The following is a 15,629-nucleotide window of genomic DNA, read 5'->3' on the forward strand; positions in this document are numbered from 1 at the left end:
AGGTTGCAATGGTGTGTAATGTTCAGTTTAGCAAACGAAAAAGGATAAGGTCCAAACGGGCTCCTAAGGGATAATGTCGGGTAAGGAATTTATTTAGTGAGGAAATATGTACGGAACGGATTTTCTAAAGTCCTAATCTCCATACAGGTGGTGGTATTAAGATCTCAAAAAGCATGTGACAAGCAAGTTCTAATTTTGTAAAACCTACCGATTTCCCTCAATAAATGACAAGACATGTTTTATATCTACTATATAATATGTGTATTAAGTATAGGGGCTAATCTCACACTATATCTGGAAATAAAGGCTGCCGATGTGAAACATGCATACCCGTCCCCTTGACTCGTTATCCCCGCCTAAATGATTCCATTTTCAACTTCTCATTTTAAAAACATTTGTAGGGAAAACTATCGAGAAGCTAAAAAACCAACCATGATCAAAGACCTCTAACTTGGCATTAATAGCAATAACTAATAGTTAATAACTTAGGTTTCTGAATACTCTTCGAGGTACTATCGGGCTAAAATTTTCAATTACCCCCATCCCCACACTTGAGGTTGACATTGTCCTCAATGTTAAAATTTTAAAACAGTTAACGAACATTTGATGGACGAGGTTGAAATTGAATGTTTAACAATTTAAAAATCGGGCTCTAATGTGATAGTTCTAACACAAAAATCTACAATTATACTCTCAACACGTAAACTAAAATAACAAAATAGATTATGAAACTGAAATAATCTGATATGGCTGATAAGGCAATACTAAAAAAATGGCTCACAAACCCTCGTGAAAACTCATCTTCTCCAAAGACTAAAAATGAATATGCAAAATCTCAAAATGTGTAGAAGCAAGCTTCTCACCATGTGTAAGACATAGGTCTTTTAAGAGTTTTGCAAAAAATGAAGTATTAGTTCATTTTATTTAAAATTATTACCGAGCCGAATTAGTTAAGTTTCATAATAAATTTTGTTAAATGAGTTAAAATGTTTAAAGACGTAAGTCACTTTCGTAGGAATCACGGTTGCATTTAGCGTATGCAACAAGCCTTTTAAACCCCCCGGTAGCCCGAGTGGATGAGTGAGGTCTCGTGAGGGTTTATAGTGAACTACACTCACAAAGTTCCAATACAAAAAAATATACACGTACCTAGATTAACCACAGCAAAAAAGAACATGAAAGCACTTTGGGTAGCGTAATTGAAACCTCGTTTTCTGACATAACTTTACCGCACACATCAAAATCCCAACTTTTTCCTTGCGGTATCCCCACACTTAGCTTTTGCTATGATGGTACGCTTGAAATACAATTAGTAATATAAAAAAATGCAAACTAAAAATGTACAATTACCACCATTTTGAAAATTTTATGACATTCAAGGTGGGCGGCTGGCCCGTTTCCATGCAGCCTTCTCGTTACATAAAAGCTTATCCTTAATAGGTTGATCCCAACCTTTTAACATACCAGAATCCGGCCCAAACATTTCCAACCTCCATTCTAAATCACATTCAAACGGGTCTTGTGTTAGTAGGTAGTCTTGGAAGGGTTTAAAATAAAATACATGACAAATAAAGTAAATAAATAAAGTTTAGGATTTAAAATGTAAATATTTGAGAAATTAAAGAAACGAGTTTTGTAAAATAAGTTTACTCGAAACCGGGTCTCGGTATTCTATTCATTAGTTTTTTTCTTTTTTTTTTACTCAACCTATGTTAAGTAATAATGTGGGTTAAAATGCTATATTGCAAAACCCTTGGTTATAAGAATACCAAAACGAGGTTTAAACGAGTGTTCGGGTTTGTCGGTTCGAGACTTGATAATTGACCAAGCTCACAGTTAACTTCCCAAAATAATAAATGTTATGAGTTAACTCAATAAAATCAAAATAAACTTAACCAAGTATGTAGTTCTATTGTGAAGAACCTTAACGTTCGTTAAGCGAGTATACGACCTTATCGGTTCGAACTTGTTATAAGATCAAGTTGGTTACCGACATGCCAAGTATGTTTAGAAATTAACTAAAATTGATTTAAAATATAATCTTAAAGAAAAATATGAGTTTTGGTGGCTAAAAACACACTTGTGTGTCTTAAGCGAGTGAACTCGGTTTAGTTCGGTTTTTGGTTCGGTCCTTGACTCGGAATAAGACCGAGGATGGTTACCACATACCCAATTACCATGGAACTTGTAAAATAACTTATAAATAATAATACTCAAGTTTTACACTCAAAAAGTTAGCAATAAAGCTTTTAAATGAAAGTTCGGTTTTTGGTTCGGTTCTCAACTTGGGATGAAACCGAGGCTAGTCACCACATACCCAATACCATGGAACTTGTAAAATAACTTATAAATAATAATACTCAAGTTTTACATTCAAAAAGTTAACAATAATGCTTTTAAACAAAAGTTCGGTTTTTGGTTCGGTTCTCAACTCGGGATGAAACCGAGGCTAGTCACCACATACCCAATACCATAGAACTTGACAAATATGAACAATAAACTAAAATATGTAGAAGTTAAGCAAGTATAACAAGTTATATGGTTAGATTTGTTAAATATATAAACAAGGACTACAAAGTCCTCCATGTAACCTTGCCTTACTAGCCCGACATTTCAACCGGCCGAGACCGGAGAAATGAAAGACCGAAGGTAAACAAGGAGTGTATATTATATATATGTTGTAACATCCAGCTTTAAGTATTGAGAAGTTAGTTAAAATGAAAGATTAGCTTATGAAGAACAACCTTAGAATTCAAGAATTTGAGAGAGAAATGAAGAAATGAGCAAGCACAAATGAAGAAGATGGGTGTGTATATATAGGTTAAGTTGAATGGGTCTTTCATAAAGGGTGTTTCATGAAAATGGATTGGTTATAGACCCAAGAAAGCACAAACTACAAATGGGTCCTTCAAGTCTCCATTTTGGTAGTTTTAGTCCCTGGAGTTTGTTTTGAGTGTTTACGGTTAATTTTAAGAACCGAAAAGGGTGTTTTTTTTTATCCAACAACTATAAAACAAATATTTAACATATAATTCATCATTTTGATAATATCGAAAGGTTCGGGATACAAAACGGGTCGGGTTTATATTAAGAATACAAGTATAAAATAACCCGAAATTGACAAATGTCACAGTGCCGATCACACTAGCCAATGGATTTGAGTTTTATACTAAACGAATAATTAATCAGGTATTCTATCAGTCAAACAAAGCAAATCACACCCGGGAATCCAAGTAAGCAATCAAACAACAATCTCATGCAACTTAACAGGTCAACTATCTTGTGTCAACTACAGACTGACTAACCGGTTAAACCTTAGGCATCCACGCTCGCTAACACACAGCACTGGTTATCAAACAGTCCCTGCCAGTGTGACTCAACTAAGGGCAAACGTATGCTTTCTTGCAATTAACAGGTCAAAACAATCCTATGAGCAATTATTATAGCAATCGACAAACTAATCGTTCTGATCGAAATAAACCTAAACCGACTGATTGTACGATCATACCAAACATCAATACTCATAGATTAACACAAAGACAATTACAATTAGTTGTTCTAGTACATGAGAAATAAACTGAAAGATTACAAACTATACATCCTGGGTATGACTCGAAGGGTCTAGCCACGTCTCGGCATCTCTAGGGCTTCAATATAGATTATATGGAGACATGTCTATGGCCTTGAGATGATTGGCAGTAATGGTAGGCTGCTATTCCTCTCCAAGAATGCTCTAGAAACTCAATAATATCGATTAGGATTGTCAAAACATGTTTTAAACAAAAACCCTAACTTTCCCGTTATGGGAACCATCGCGTCTTCCTAGACCATCACACTACATCATGGTCTAGGATAACTTCATATTTGGATTCCTCTCGTCGAGAAACCCAAAATTCATATATTATGGGTCCCGTAGCTCATTTTCTAGCCCAGGATATGCTCGTTTTACTTCCTGGTCGCTTTTTGTGAACCCATCTTGTTCAGTTTTAGCATCGGCTTTAGGTTTCTCTTCCAAACTCTTACCGAATCGTTCTAACACTTCAATTTATGCTCCGGTCTTCCAGAGATATCATTCCATGCTCGTACAAGTCTCCAATTTAAGCACGTTAAGTACCTGTGACCGGAAACACAATAAGCACATATGAAAGTACCAAAGTTCCTAAACTAAACGAATAAAACGACTAAGTTAGCATACTAAAATATGTACAAATAAACCGAACATCAACCATCGGGCAATGAGGATAATAACAAAGGACCTTGAACTTCATCATCAAACTTAATGTCGACCGATACTAAGCGGGACATGATCGAATTAAGATTATTAATATACTTTGTAACTGACCCACCTTCTTTCATTCTAGTAGTCACTAACTCTCGGTTAAGATAGACCTTCTTTCATTCTAGTAGTCACTAGCTTCTCATACATGTTAGATAGTGCATCCATCATACCACGCGCTGTGGTTTCCTTCATGTTGTTAAAAGCCACATCTTCCGACAACGATAGAGTAATACAAGCCCTATCCTTCTTGTCTAACTTCTTCCAATCTACTTCTGACATCTTTTATGGTTTTTCATCTTCTAGCACTACATCTAAATCTTTTTGACAAAGTAGCGCTTCAACCTGCATCTTCCACCAACCAAACTTTTGCCCATAAAACTTCTGTATGATAACCTTTATGTCTTCTGCCATAACAATGACTAAACAAAACCTAGATAATAAACAGAGACAGACTCAGTAATGGCACGGGCCTGAACTTAACAACTGCTCTACTGAACTCTGTTAATAAAAAACAATCGGCTACACTGCCCGGTAAAAATGCCAAAACGTGATGATCAAACCTAAACCAAGACCACGAATCAACCAAAATTACTTGAACCAACCCAAACCTTAATCAGTAATCAGAAAACTGAAACAAACTAGAACCCAAACCTGTTCTTCGGTTTCTTTCACGCTGAACCTGGGTTTAAGAAAGAACGAATATCCAACAAAAATGCCTTGGTTTGATAATAATCAGCAACCACAAAAACTGCTACCTTGGTTGAAGTGAACAAAAGTCAAAGCAACACAAAAGAAATCAATTCATCTGCAGCTCTAATATATCTAATATAACAAAAAGACAAAATCCTATATCATTATTGTCTTTTTCTTGATGAACAAAGTGATGGTAACGGTGGCGGTTACTTTCTCTCAAAAACCACAAACAAAGAACCAAAAAGACAAATCTTACAAAACTGCAATATATTTCTTTCTTTTTTTATCTTTTTTTTTTATGTAAACGGTTACCTGATGCTTCTGATGATCAAACGACAAGGTTGATGGCCAGCTGCCGAAACGAAACCCTAGTTCGATCCCACTCTACTCTTACGATCGTGTTCTCTGGTGATTAACGAACCTAAGCTCTTGATACCACTTGTTAGGATCTAGGACACACACAAACACGAATAATACTGCAAGAGAAAAATAAACGAAGATGAACACGCGAGATTTACTTGGTTCGGTCTAAACTGACCTACGTCCACGGGCTGCAACCAGGGTATTTTATTATTGCTACTGCCTCACTCGTGAGGAATTACAAGTACATGATTGCAATATATAGAGACTAGTTAGGGTTTCTAGCTTAGGGAACAAGATAACATAAACAGGCCCTAATAAAGAGATATAGGGCCGGCCCAAAAACCTCCCATGTCTTCTATATTTATAAAACCCATTTAATCCGTCTTCAAGTAAATTGGGCGCAACCCGAGCCCAAGCCTACACAAACCCAACAGATGTTTTAATGCAAGTCGCACAATACTCGAGCGCAAAGGAAGTTTGGAACTCGATCAAAGTCAAATATCCTGGAGCCGATCTAGTTCAAAACGCACGTTTACAAACGCTGAGAAGTGAACTAGAGGCTTTGAAGATGAAATCAAATGAAACTGTGAGTGACTTTGCGGGAAAGTTGAGTAGTATACAAACTAAGTTTAAAACTTTTGGTAGTACTGTGAAAGATAAAGTACTTGTGAGGAAACTGCTTATCTCAGTCCCAAAGAAATTTCTACCGATGGTGGCATCTATCGAGCAATATCAAGAAATTGATACGATGCCATTTGTAGAAGCCGTTGGAAGAATAAAGGCATTTGAAGAACGTCTCAAAAGCCAAGACGAACCAGAAGATAATGATCAGGGAAGACTTCTAATGGCAAGTTCAAGAAATCAAGGTCGTGATAGAAATTCTAATAAAGGAGCAGGTGGATATGGAAGAGGCATGGGCCGAGGAAATAAGGACAAGAGCAAGTCCAAGTGTTATGAATGTGGAGAAGTCGGTCATTTCGCAAAAGAATGCACCAAATGGAAGAACAAGGAGCAAGACAAGGGCAAGAATCCAATCTCATCTATGATGATGAACCGGTCGCATTGCTGTAAAAAAGCAAGAAAGTTGAAGACCCTCTTTAAACTATATTTAGTTTAAAGGGGAGTGTTGAAAAGTATTAACTAAATATCAAGTATAGGGGTCTTTGTGTCGTATTAGAAAGTACATTTTTATGTTTTATTTGTGTTTGTAAGAAGCCTAGGGGTTACTATGTAATTATGTTAACTTGTGTCGGTTATGTGATGATAATTCTAGGGTTATATAAACCCCACATCACAAGAAGTCTGTACGTCAACATTTACAAGATTATCATTAGCAAGTTTTATCAAATTCATTGAGTTTATTCTTCAAGGGTTAGGTTCAAATAAGAAGTTTAATTTTCCTAAGAAGGCTAGGAAATAGGGTATTTTAGTCTTAACACTTTAAAATCAAAACCCACTTACTTTAATCTCAAAACCCGCTTAAATTAATTTCAAAAACCAACTTACATCTTCACTCATCTTCTACAACCACCACCACTCCACAGCCCATCGCCACCACAACCGTCACCCACCGCCACCACCTCGCCGAAAAAGTCTATGGAAATTTCGTCGGAAAATTTCACCGGAAGTTGTCGGAAAGTCACTAGAAAACAATCCCCGAGAAATTTTACCGGAAAAATCGTCGAAAAATTCACCGAAAAGTCGCCGAAAAAAAGTCACCGGAAAACGGCCCCGAAAAAAACACAATAGAAAACACTATGAAAAACACAATTTGAAAAACACAATGGAAAAAAAACACTATGAAAAAAAAACAGAATGATAAAAATACAATAAAAACACAATTGTATGGCACAATGTAAAAAACACAATGATAAATTCAATTGTATAACACAATTTTGTAAAACACAATACGTAAAAAACTCACTAATTTTTTTTTATTTTTATATAACAATATGGTACTCATATAAAAGATAAAAAGACACTCGTTATTATGGTGAATTTGTTTTTCAATAAAAGCGTCGTAAAAAAAGTTATGGACGTTTAAAAATAATGGGGGAATTTGGCATGTGTCTTGCATGTGGAGAGAGAAAGTCAATAAATGTGCTATTCCTTTTATGTCCTTTACCTTGTTTTCACACTTGATTTCCCCCTAAACCAATCTCAACCCTTCATGTTCAAAATCAATGGACAAGATTACTTTTTATCCTTCCTATAAAAACTATATTTCCTATTATAACCTAACCCTATTCTTCGATTCCTATTCTAAATTGCCAACAGTAAAGGAAAATATGGGTATTTCTAGAAGCTTTGCATACGATTTTTCTTTAGAAATTTAATAGTTTGCATCCGGGGAGACACAATACTTCGGATTTTCAAATAGTCTAAATTACAATTACATTCTGGTCAAATTTCAATTATGTTTCAAAGCTTTTGAAATTCGATATTTCAATCACGAGTAAGCCACCTCTTACCAGTGTAAAAGTTTTGTATTGATCTTTTGTTTTTTTATGTGCAGACATGAGTTTTTGTTTCCAGCAATGAAAAGACTAAAAAAGCTTGCGGCAGGAATAGTGAAGTTGTTTGTGACTCATGGAAAGGTTGAAGAGGAACGAGGCCTGTTTTCAAAATCTAGAGTTTCTTACAGACTGGGGGTTGTAACCGCGGTTGTGGTCTCTGACACAAAAACCATTTGATACTCAAAAACGGGAAAATCCTAGCTGGCATCGGTTTATCATGTAAGCGATTATTTAATTTTGACAGCTTGACAATCTTCATTGACCTCACTAATTGGTTTCTTACTTTGATTTTGTAGATTTGATGGTCGTGTTTTTCTCAATTTTATTAAGATTCTAATTCCAGATGTTTTCGTGTTGTTGAGAAGACCAAGGAAAAATAAGAGTTTGTTACTTTTGAGCGTTATCAAAACGGTACTTCTTTTAGTTTTGGTGATCATGTTTCAAATTATTCGGCTGTTTTTTGTACATATGTTTCTACATAATTGATTAGCTAGATTTGTAGATTTGTAGTAATGTTAACATGTGTGACATTCGTCAATTTTTCGATTCGTATTTGTATTTGTAAACCCGACCCTATGGGTCGTTTCGATGTATTATTGATTATTAATAAAGTATTCCCGACATTTATGTTCAAACGTTCGTTCATTTATTACTCAAGGCTTATCGATAACCCGCTCTAACGCGTAAATAATCCAAAACAAAATGTTATATAATTCGGTTATTTAAAGCCAAAGTTGTAAACTTCGAAAACTTATATTAACTTAAAAGAGATTTAGTTTCCATTTAAAAGGTTTATTAAACTTCAGGGTTCAAAATGTAACATTCTATTTAAATTATAAAATAATCTAAATTAAACCCAACCCCGCCCATCCCTATCCCGTTTTTCCGGTGGGTCTCCGGCCGCCGGAATCCGGCGCCGAAGGTGGCCACCACTACCCTTAAACTCATTTTTTTAATCATTCTAAGTGTATAAAATTCAATTGTCGTCGATATTATGGCATAATCAATATATTAATTACAATATAACGACCTTTAAACAGCTAATCAATCCCGTGATCTCGCCGGAATTTACGGAAATCAATTTGCCCGGTTAACACGTATACGCTCCAAATTATTAGTATAAATAGAGGCCTAAGCTCCATTGCAACTCGCTCATTCCTCTCATTCCCCCTCTAATACACTGAGTAATCTGTAATTGGGAATTATTATAAATTCTTTCCGGCAACTGGGTTTCGATCAAAACAAAACATATTAAGGTAATTGTTATATGCTTTGTACTGTCGTAACATCAATGATTAAAAACTCTAAACTAATTTCACCAAACCTTGAACAGATCAATCGATTGTAAAATTTAGGGTTTATGTTCTTGATAAAGGAAGAAGATGAATTTTCATTATTATATATATATAATATTTTTCAAGCTTAATCTGAATTGCTCTTTAGACCAACTGGTTAACATGTTAGGATAACAAACCACGCATGCCTTCCTTCTTTTTTTTTTTTTTTTTTTTTTGATATAACATGTTATTATTATTATTATTTAACCAAAATTATTAGAAACTGTTATTATATTTAACAAGCATAAACGAATGTTCACCCTAGCTCAACTGGTTACACACTGCACATGTAAACCTCAAGACCCGGGTCAGCCATATTTTTTTTATTTAATTTTTCACCTAATTAATAAATCCTTTTTAATCATTAAAAATCAAAATAAAATTATAGAAACCTTTTTAAGTTAAATAAAAATTAAATAAATTAACTATAAAATATATCTCACCAATTCACACTTAAAAACCAAGTTTTTCATTTTCGTAAACCGTAACTAAAAATCGTTTAATAAACGTAAGGTAAACTTTAAATTCCTAGAAATCGTTTAGTCAACGTAATAATTATAATTATAACTTATAACCAATAGTTCAAGCTTTTTGAACATATAAACTTCGTTTTCACGCCGCTAAGATACTTAAATCATATTAATAACCAAATTTCCATTAAAACTTAAATGTTAATATTATAATTAAAGAATACAAAATAACATGAAATATTCAATAAAGGTTATCGATTGAGTCTTATTTTTTTTAATCTATTTTAGTTGCTATTGATCACACGCTTCGGCTTTCGTGACGCGTTCGGTTGTTGCATTCTTCAACGCTTTCGAGCTTCTTTTATTACCTTATTCATAAGGTGAGTTTTTCACCACCCATTTTTAATGTTTTAATGTTTTGGGGTAGCATATGTATCCTTATAAAGATTCAAGTATTATTTCTTCTATTACAAAACTACAATTCGTATATGGACTTGTGTGTTACTTGTATTACTTGCACGAATATTACTTGCACGATTGGGAAGCCTCATTAAGTATGATCATACGCCCCCCTTTGCACTCCGGTCCATTTGTATCGAGTGGAAAAGGGCCTCATTATCCAAGTAAGTTGGTTGTTACCAATTGGAAAGGACCTTACTTGCGCGATTATCCAAGTACGTTGGTTGTACCAACTGGAAAGGACTTACTTGCTCGTTTACCACATGTCTATGAATTGTATGGTTTTTATGTACGTATTTAAACTGTGGAAACTCACCAGCTATATTTATAGCTGACCATATTTTATACATATGTTACAGGTACCGTGATTAGAGGTTGAAGTATTGAAGACACTTAGATTACTTAGGGTATTTCAATAAAAGAACTATTGTTATGGTTATGTTTTGGTTTGAACTTGTATTGTTACTTTCGAACTTGTGTTACTTGGCTTATTAAATGAATTAATGTTATTATGGTCACTTAATAGTGTCACGTGTGTTTGAGCAATCTGTACGTCACACTCAGGCGTTTCCGCTTAAGCCGGGGTGTTACAACATGTTATTATAAAATATACAATTTTCGTTATGTACATCTTTATTATGTCGTATTGCAAGCTATATACGGATTCCGCCGCATCGCGCAAGTTACCTACTAGTATATATATACACACACACTTTAGTAATAATATTATAAAATATAAAAATACTTTATAAATTATAAACAGTAAATATTTTGGATTTTAAATTAAGTAGTCAATTATTTTGTAATATATTACTTTTTTTACCATCAAACACACTTTCTACTCTAAACCTACTAAGCTTCTACAAATAATTTCTACTATAAAAGTTGAAGTTATTTAAAATTTTATCTCAAGCGAAAATTGCGTATATTTTAACTTTTAGTTACAATGAAAATATTTAAACTTTAATTTTTCCTCCAACCGAAAAAATATTTAACTTTTAAACTTTCATTTTTAGAATTTTCATTAAAATGAATAACATATAAATTTTATTCTATATAGATTATAAAAATAAAATATTTATTGAAATAAATATAAAAGGTGGTGATGATGACGTGGCGATGTTTTTAGTTTTTTTGGGTTTTCTTATTGGGAAGGTTATTGGAGATTTTAAAGAATGACGGTTTTTCTGACGTGGCGGCTGACTAGGCATGTTTTTGAGTGTTTTTTTTTTATGTTTGTGTTTCCTTATCGGTGATGGTCTAAACTCTAAAGAATCTAGTTATCTGCCGGCAAACGAACAAATCAATAGACAACAAATTTGGGCAGTTAAACCTCCAAGATACATATATCAATATGACAATATATGAGTCCTTTTCACAAGCTGCATACAAAATGATACGAAATCCGGATACCATAGATAACAGCAAATGCCGAAAGAATCCTAAAATCTTCTGGATTGATCTTGTTTTTGCAGCATAATCAGAAACATAAGTATGCTTCTCTGTATTAACAGCATGATTTGGCATGCATATATAAAGGCAGTAAATGCATAACCAATTCACCAGCTAATACATTTGTGTACAAAGAGAAATTATCATTTGTCGCGCATGAGATCCAAAACAATAAACCAGATGGAAAAAAACGAGTCATCAGACAACAGCATGGTGCTGCCAGGGTTAATGGAGATGGTTACGGAACATGCTGACTGGATAGACATGGTTTTAATGGCTTTGGGGACAGCGGGATGCATTGCAAACGGATTAAGTTTGTCGTTGATCATGTTAGTCCTTAGTCGAATATTAATGACTATGCGTCTTTGGCTTGTATAACTTTAGCTGACATTAATCAGGTTTGTAACTTGATATTAATATTTTTATCATGTTTTTTATATGAAGAACAAAAGAAACCATTCATTTTTCAATCTGTAAAATTTTAAAATATAAGAAAATGGTTGATATTCAATGTTTAATCACTAATAAAATTTTTAATGATATGAACAGATTTTGTTTGTTTATAGAACCTACGCATGTGCAAGTTATGTGTAGGTTATATGAACAAATTTTGTTTGTTTATAGAACCGACATATGTGCAGGTAGCAAGTAAACTGTAAACTTTAAAAAAAAACAAAATAAAAGAAACATATGAACATGTTATTTTAATGTTTTTTTTATATACATAACGTTCTTATTTGTATGTAACGAGTAAAACTTTAAAAAAGATATATGAAGCATAGATAAGAAAGAAAAAACGATTTAGGCTTGTTCTTTTTGTTCTCAGAGTAATTTAGCGCCCTGTAATGAACCCCGCCCTATATCATCATGTATTCATGTTGGTTCTTGCATCATTTTACTATTGTTATTATTATAATTAATTTTTTATTTTTCTTTTGCAGTATGTACTCATCTACATCTATGTTGCTATAACAGTGGCTTCGGGCGCATTTATGGGTACTTCCATTTTTGCTGAATGCATAACTCTATAGAGTTATGATTTTATTATGATTTATGATCTTCATCTGCTTAATGATATGTTTTGCAATTCAACAGAAGGGTTCTGTTGGGGAGAAACTGCAGAAAGACAATCATCACGAATACGAATAAAATATTTAAAAGCTGTACTTTGACATAAGTCTTGAAGCATCGCGTGTTGTGAAAAATATATCAACAAATATATCAATAAACATACAAGGGGGTAATTTATGGAAATATTTTAGTGAAAAACCAAGAGTAACTACAAGAAGCTTATGCAGTTGCTGGTGGGATAGCTGAACAGGCGTTTTCGTCTATTAAAACAGTTCATTCCTATGTTGGAGAGAAGAAAATGGTGAATCGGTTTTCAGATGCGTTAATACCAACTTAACTCTTGGTATTAAACAATGTTTTATAACAGGAACGGTTTTTGGTAGCATTGGAATTATATTTTCTATTTTCGCGTTTATGAGCTGGTACGGAAGCATATTAGTCATCAAATATAATATCAAAGGTGGAGATATCATTAGTGCAGGTGCACGCATTGTATATGGAGGATTGTAAGTATATATATAATATATCACATCTTTTACATAAATTAGTTTTTTCAAATTAAACGTTAAATTAAGTAACTATTGCAGTGGTCTTGGAGCTTCTTTAATGAATGTAAAACACTTTGCTGAAGCCGAGATTTCAGCAGCTTTCGTGGATGAGATTATTAACTGGGTCCGAGCATAGATTCGGCAGACAAACATGGAACAGCGTTGCCGGTTGTTAAAGGTGAGTTGGAGTTTGCGGATGTTGAGTTTGCATACCCATCAGACCAGAAACTTTGGTTCTAAAAAAAGTCAACATCAGGATCAAGGCTTGTCAAACCGTTGGACTGGTTGGTCAAAGCGGGTCCGGTAAGTCAATGATGGTCAATTTGCTAGAAAGCTTCTATGATCCAACCGAGGGCGTGATATTACGTCGCTATGAGTGATGAGATTATAGAAGCTGCTAAAAAAGCTAAGGCCCACGACTTCATCATGTAACTACCAAACGGATATAACACAATGGTAAGCACAACTTGTATGCTATTTCTACATGAGCTAATCGCATAAAAAAGCATGGTCAAAAGGTCAACTCAGTCAAAAATAGAGTAAAATGATAATATTTATCTTACTTTGATCAGGTTAAAGTAGTCAAAAAGTCAACACAGTAAAAAGTCAACATGGTAAAAAATAAAATAAAGTGATAATATTTATCTTACTTGTGGTGGTAGTAAAAAGTCAGCAAAGTAAAAAAAGCTAACATGGTAAAAAAATAAAAGAGTAAAATGATAGTAGTTACCTTATTTTGATAAGATTGAAGAATTGAGAACACAGTAGTCAAAAAGTCAACATGGTCAAAAAAGTCAATATTGTATCAAATTGAGTAAAATGATAATATTTACCTTACTTGATTAGGTTGTAGTAGTAAAAATAAAAAGTCAGCAGTCAAAAAAGTCAACATGAAAAAAAAAGAGTAAAATGATAGATAATACTTACCTTACTTTTATCAGATTGTAGTAGTAACAAAAGTCAACAGTCAAAAAGTCAACATGGAAAAAATAGAGTAAAATGATAGATAATATTTACCTTACTTTGATCCAACATTATTACTTAGGATTTATGGGAGAAAACAAAAAGGATAAGAACAACACTCTTCGAAAAAATCATGTCTTTCGAGATCGAGTGGTTTGACCAAGAAGTCAACAGCACTGGATCCTTATGTTCAAGACTTTCAACCAACACATTAATGGTAAGAAACCTTGTAGCAGACCGTTTGGCATTTTTCGCACAGTCAATCTCGGCTTCGGTTTTGGCAGTCATTTGGGCAACGATATTATCTTGGAGACTAGCTAGTGTAGCTATTACTTTACAACTATTTATAATTGGCAGTTTTTATTTGAAAGCGGTAATGACAAGTAACATGTCCAAGAAAATATTGCTTGCAAGAAACAAGAGCAGTGGGATAGCAAGTGAAGCTGTTAATAATCACAGAACAATAACAGCATGTTATTCTCATAATCAAGTTATGAGATTGTATCATGATACACAAAAAGGCCCGAAAAAAGAGAGCAAAAAACAACCTTTTTATGCAGGAATGGTTTTATTTACGCGACAATTTCTAACGAATATGAACTTTGCAGGAAGCTTTTGTACCACGGTGATATTACGTACAAGCACTTGTTTCAAACATTCTACATTGTTGTAACAGCAGGGATATTGATAGCTGAAGCAGGAAGCATGACTGAAGATACATCGGTGGGAACAAGTGCTTTAAAGTCGATATTTATAGTTCTAAAACACGTAGGCAAGATGGAAAGCAACTCGTTAAAGCATAATATCGTCAACCCGGAAAAGATTAACGGGCAGATAGAATTATAAGGTTTGTCTTTTATTACAGTCTCATCTAATGGTAAATAAAACTGATTAACTGATGCAATAGTTTGTGAGCAGTTCCATGAAAGGCGGGTACAATACGGTTTGTGGAGAAAGAGGCATCCAGTTATCAGGCGGGCAGAAGCAAAGAATCGCGATTGCTCGAGCAATATTGAAAAATTCAAGGATATTATTACTGGACGAGGCGACAAGTGCACTAGATTATAAATCAGAGATCATTGTTCAAGATGCTTTAAAGAAAACCATGGTTGGTAGGACCTGCGTGATCGCAGCTCATCGGTTATCAAAGATACAAAGATCAAATAAGATAGTGATGCTTGATAATGGGAGTGTTGTAGATGAAGGTTCTCATGATGATTTGCTTGCTAGAGGGGATAAAAGTGCATACTTTTCCCCTTTTAAAGCACAACAATCTTTCTTTAAGTAACATTAGTTATTTCAAATAAAAGAAATATTTTTTTAATAGCGTTTGGATCCGCGGTAAGCCTTTGGCTCACCAATCACTATTACCCAATTTTGAACCCTGTGACATGATTTAAACCGTCTCAATTTTTGACGCTACTTATCGAACTTGAAACCTCCCCAAAAGGAAACCCCCTGACCACAAGACCAAAGAG

The 15,629-nt window shown here is 34.1% G+C and overlaps 1 long non-coding RNA gene and 1 pseudogene across 2 annotated transcripts; both read left to right on the forward strand.

Moving 5' to 3' along the window:
• Positions 1-11,794: 11,794 nt before the first annotated feature.
• LOC143607244 (uncharacterized) lies at positions 11,795-12,743 on the forward strand. The gene is made up of 3 exons (XR_013148929.1): positions 11,795-11,967; positions 12,511-12,565; positions 12,665-12,743. It is a non-coding gene; the product is annotated as an uncharacterized LOC143607244 (long non-coding RNA).
• A 69-nt stretch (positions 12,744-12,812) lies between these two features.
• On the forward strand, positions 12,813-15,453 carry LOC143599813 (putative multidrug resistance protein; annotated as a pseudogene). The gene is made up of 5 exons (XR_013147363.1): positions 12,813-13,146; positions 13,228-13,554; positions 14,130-14,182; positions 14,234-14,981; positions 15,070-15,453. The product of XR_013147363.1 is annotated as a putative multidrug resistance protein (transcript).
• Positions 15,454-15,629: the final 176 nt, after the last annotated feature.

This window comes from Bidens hawaiensis, unplaced genomic scaffold, assembly GCF_021521415.1.
Source record: "Bidens hawaiensis isolate Kalapana, Puna unplaced genomic scaffold, B.hawaiensis_p1.1 tig00000237_1, whole genome shotgun sequence".
Lineage (NCBI taxonomy): Eukaryota > Viridiplantae > Streptophyta > Magnoliopsida > Asterales > Asteraceae > Bidens > Bidens hawaiensis.